This window comes from Amia ocellicauda, unplaced genomic scaffold (genome assembly GCF_036373705.1).
Source record: "Amia ocellicauda isolate fAmiCal2 unplaced genomic scaffold, fAmiCal2.hap1 HAP1_SCAFFOLD_64, whole genome shotgun sequence".
In the NCBI taxonomy this organism is placed as follows: domain Eukaryota; kingdom Metazoa; phylum Chordata; class Actinopteri; order Amiiformes; family Amiidae; genus Amia; species Amia ocellicauda.
In genome coordinates this window covers 2501-7500 of record NW_027102994.1, presented here as the reverse complement: position 1 = coordinate 7500, position 5000 = coordinate 2501, and the positions used below count along the sequence as shown (strand labels likewise).

General features: G+C 43.8%; 4 non-coding genes across 4 annotated transcripts; all 4 read right to left on the bottom strand.

The window, feature by feature from the left end:
• Positions 1 to 961: 961 nt before the first annotated feature.
• LOC136740433 (5S ribosomal RNA) lies at positions 962 to 1080 on the bottom strand. The gene has a single exon (XR_010813268.1). It is a non-coding gene; the product is annotated as a 5S ribosomal RNA (ribosomal RNA).
• A 1066-nt stretch (positions 1081 to 2146) lies between these two features.
• On the bottom strand, positions 2147 to 2265 carry LOC136740584 (5S ribosomal RNA). Its single transcript, XR_010813412.1, has one exon. It is a non-coding gene; the product is annotated as a 5S ribosomal RNA (ribosomal RNA).
• Positions 2266 to 3331: 1066 nt separating this feature from the next.
• On the bottom strand, positions 3332 to 3450 carry LOC136740643 (5S ribosomal RNA). The gene has a single exon (XR_010813466.1). It is a non-coding gene; the product is annotated as a 5S ribosomal RNA (ribosomal RNA).
• Positions 3451 to 4505: 1055 nt separating this feature from the next.
• On the bottom strand, positions 4506 to 4624 carry LOC136740595 (5S ribosomal RNA). The gene has a single exon (XR_010813422.1). It is a non-coding gene; the product is annotated as a 5S ribosomal RNA (ribosomal RNA).
• Between the last annotated feature and the right edge of the window lie 376 nt (positions 4625 to 5000).

Genomic DNA, 5000 nt, shown 5'->3' with positions numbered 1-5000 from the left:
CAGCGCGCCGCAGCCAGTCCCTGCTAACACGCCACGTTGTGGCAACATTGTGGCAACGTTGTGCGTTAGCTGGGGTGCCACACCAGACCGGAACTATATATTACAAAACGAACACATTGTCTTGATAATACAGCTGTAATTGAGTGCCTGACACGCCAGTCAAGCGCAATCTTGAGAAGGTGTGCATTTCAGTAAGGATTTCAATTGACATGCAGTATGAAACTGAAAGGAGGTTAAATCACTATGATGCATAACATTGCATGTATTGTATTTTCAAGTGTGTGCATTCATCCTGTTGTCATTTTGTTTTGAAAGCAGAAGAATCATTCAACAGGTTGCTGAGACAAATGTAAACCAGTAAAACATATGAAGAGAAACAAACCTTGAATATAAGTTCAGTTGTTTAAACATTTGACAAACTATGGTGAGGGGGTAAGAAAACACACAAATCCAGCAGCTCCTGTATTTCAATACACCAGAACCCAATATTATTGGCGAGTCGGGTAGTCCATCATCACAGTTCGAGGGCAGGCATCATTTCAGTAATTTCATCCCGTTGCATTCACATCCGTGCCTTGAATGAGATTGAATGTGATCTTTGCTCTCAAGTATGTTCCCAAGTTTTACACTTTCGTGCTTTGCATGAATGGGAATGGAACCGTGTGTGTTGAATGAGGCTCCTTGTGAGCACTGAACTTTGTCCGGTGGAGTTCCTTTTTGTGTTGCTGTAATTGTGTCATTTCTCGATGAGAAAGATTAGGCAACATTTAATCACTTCTAGCCATGATGCTCAATTTATTTACGAATGTACCCTAGTTACTAGGGACCGTTTACGTTGGAGAACAAGATCTATTGTATGCCTGTGTATTTGGGGAAGTAAAATCTGAAATAATGATGAAATTGTGTGTATCCAAAGTTAAAACTCGTGATTTGTCGCCCTCTGGTGTGTAAAAGGTGCAAAAGCTTACAGCACCTGGTATTCCCAGGCGGTCTCCCATCCAAGTACTGACCAGGCCCGAGCCCGCTTGGCTTCCGAGATCGGATGAGATCGGGCGTATTCAGGCTAGTATGGCCGTAAGCCAGGGAGGCTGTCCCTGACGCTCTACTTAAAGGGAAGGCAATATCCGTTTCTGCCGTTCATACTTACAGTTGAACTGTCTCTCTACTCTAAAGCCCGGGACACACCAGCGCGCCGCAGCCAGTCCCTGCTAACACGCCACGTTGTGGCAACATTGTGGCAACGTTGTGCGTTAGCTGGGGTGCCACACCAGACCGGAACTATATATTACAAAACGAACACATTGTCTTGATAAAACAGCTGTGATTGAGTGCCTGACACGCCAGTCAAGCGCAATCTTGAGAAGGTGTGCATTTCAGTAAGGATTTCAATTGACATGCAGTATGAAACTGAAAGGAGGTTGCATCACTATGATGCATAACATTGCATGTATTGTATTTTCAAGTGTGTGCATTCATCCTGTTGTCATTTTGTTTTGAAAGCAGAAGAATCATTCAACAGGTTGCTGAGACAAATGTAAACCAGTAAAACATATGAAGAGAAACAAACCTTGAATATAAGTTCAGTTGTTTAAACATTTGACAAACTATGGTGAGGGGGTAAGAAAACACACAAATCCAGCAGCTCCTGTATTTCAATACACCAGAACCCAATATTATTGGCGAGTCGGGTAGTCCATCATCACAGTTCGAGGGCAGGCATCATTTCAGTAATTTCATCCCGTTGCATTCACATCCGTGCCTTGAATGAGATTGAATGTGATCTTTGCTCTCAAGTATGTTCCCAAGTTTTACACTTTCGTGCTTTGCATGAATGGGAATGGAACCGTGTGTGTTGAATGAGGCTCCTTGTGAGCACTGAACTTTGTCCGGTGGAGTTCCTTTTTGTGTTGCTGTAATTGTGTCATTTCTCGATGAGAAAGATTAGGCAACATTTAGTCACTTCTAGCCATGATGCTCAATTTATTTACGAATGTACCCTAGTTACTAGGGACCGTTTACGTTGGAGAACAAGATCTATTGTATGCCTGTGTATTTGGGGAAGTCAAATCTGAAATAATGATGAAATTGCGCGTATCCAAAGTTAAAAATCGTGATTTGTCGCCCTCTGGTATGTAAAAGATGCAAAAGCTTACAGCACCTGGTATTCCCAGGCGCTCTCCCATCCAAGTACTGACCAGGCCCGAGCCTGCTTAGCTTCCGAGATCGGACGAGATCGGGCGTATTCAGGCTAGTATGGCCGTAAGCCAGGGAGGCTGTCCCTGACGCTCTACTTAAAGGGAAGGCAATATCCGTTTCTGCCGCTCATACTTGCAGTTGAACTGTCTCTCTACTCTAAAGCCCGGGACACACCAGCGCGCCGCAGCCAGTCCCTGCTAACACGCCACGTTGTGGCAACATTGTGGCAACGTTGTGCGTTAGCTGGGGTGCCACACCAGACCGGAACTATATATTACAAAACGAACACATTGTCTTGATAAAACAGCTGTAATTGAGTGCCTGACACGCCAGTCAAGCGCAATCTTGAGAAGGTGTGCATTTCAGTAAGGATTTCAATTGACATGCAGTATGAAACTGAAAGGAGGTTGCATCACTATGATGCATAACATTGCATGTATTGTATTTTCAAGTGTGTGCATTCATCCTGTTGTCATTTTGTTTTGAAAGCAGAAGAATCATTCAACAGGTTGCTGAGACAAATGTAAACCAGTAAAACATATGAAGAGAATCAAACCTTGAATATAAGTTCAGTTGTTTAAACATTTGACAAACTATGGTGAGGGGGTAAGAAAACACACAAATCCAGCAGCTCCTGTATTTCAATACACCAGAACCCAATATTATTGGCGAGTCGGGTAGTCCATCATCACAGTTCGAGGGCAGGCATCATTTCAGTAATTTCATCCCGTTGCATTCACATCCGTGCCTTGAATGAGATTGAATGTGATCTTTGCTCTCAAGTATGTTCCCAAGTTTTACACTTTCGTGCTTTGCATGAATGGGAATGGAACCGTGTGTGTTGAATGAGGCTCCTTGTGAGCACTGAACTTTGTCCGGTGGAGTTCCTTTTTGTGTTGCTGTAATTGTGTCATTTCTCGATGAGAAAGATTAGGCAACATTTAGTCACTTCTAGCCATGATGCTCAATTTATTTACGAATGTACCCTAGTTACTAGGGACCGTTTACGTTGGAGAACAAGATCTATTGTATGCCTGTGTATTTGGGGAAGTCAAATCTGAAATAATGATGAAATTGCGTGTATCCAAAGTTAAGACTCGTGATTTGTCGCCCTCTGGTGTGTTAAAGATGCAAAAGCTTACAGCACCTGGTATTCCCAGGCGGTCTCCCATCCAAGTACTGACCAGGCCCGAGCCTGCTTAGCTTCCGAGATTGGACGAGATCGGGCGTATTCAGGCTAGTATGGCCGAAAGCCAGGGAGGCTGTCCCTGACGCTCTACTTAAAGGGAAGGCAATATCCGTTTCTGCCGCTCATACTTGCAGTTGAACTGTCTCTCTACTCTAAAGTCCGGGACACACCAGCGCGCCGCAGACAGTCCCTGCTAACACGAAACGTTGTGGCAACGTTGTGCGTTAGCTGGGGTGCCACACCAGACCGGAACTATATTTTACAAAACGAACACATTGTCTTGATAATACAGCTGTAATTGAGTGCCTGACACGCCAGTCAAGCGCAATCTTGAGAAGGTGTGCATTTCAGTAAGGATTTCAATTGACATGCAGTATGAAACTGAAAGGAGGTTGCATCACTATGATGCATAACATTGCATGTATTGTATTTTCAAGTGTGTGCATTCATCCTGTTGTCATTTTGTTTTGAAAGCAGAAGAATCATTCAACAGGTTGCTGAGACAAATGTAAACCAGTAAAACATATGAAGAGAAACAAACCTTGAATATAAGTTCAGTTGTTTAAACATTTGACAAACTATGGTGAGGGGGTAAGAAAACACACAAATCCAGCAGCTCCTGTATTTCAATACACCAGAACCCAATATTATTGGCGAGTCGGGTAGTCCATCATCACAGTTCGAGGGCAGGCATCATTTCAGTAATTTCATCCCGTTGCATTCACATCCGTGCCTTGAATGAGATTGAATGTGATCTTTGCTCTCAAGTATGTTCCCAAGTTTTACACTTTCGTGCTTTGCATGAATGGGAATGGAACCGTGTGTGTTGAATGAGGCTCCTTGTGAGCACTGAACTTTGTCCGGTGGAGTTCCTTTTTGTGTTGCTGTAATTGTGTCATTTCTCGATGAGAAAGATTAGGCAACATTTAGTCACTTCTAGCCATGATGCTCAATTTATTTACGAATGTACCCTAGTTACTAGGGACCGTTTACGTTGGAGAACAAGATCTATTGTATGCCTGTGTATTTGGGGAAGTCAAATCTGAAATAATGATGAAATTGCGTGTATCCAAAGTTAAAACTCGTGATTTGTCGCCCTCTGGTGTGTAAAAGATGCAAAAGCTTACAGCACCTGGTATTCCCAGGCGGTCTCCCATCCAAGTACTGACCAGGCCCGATCCTGCTTAGCTTCCGAGATCTGACGAGATCGGGCGTATTCAGGCTAGTATGGCCGTAAGCCAGGGAGGCTGTCCCTGACGCTCTACTTAAAGGGAAGGCAATATCCGTTTCTGCCGCTCATACTTGCAAATGAACTGTCTCTCTACTCTAAAGTCCGGGACACACTAGCGCGCCGCAGACAGTCCCTGCTAACACGAAACGTTGTGGCAACGTTGTGCGTTAGCTGGGGTGCCAAACCAGACCGGAACTATATTTTACAATACGAACACATTGTCTTGATAAAACAGCTGTAATTGAGTGCCTGACACGCCAGTCAAGCGCAATCTTGAGAAGGTGTGCATTTCAGTAAGGATTTCAATTGACATGCAGTATGAAACTGAAAGGAGGTTGCATCACTATGATGCATAACATTGCATGTATTGTATTTTCAAGTGTG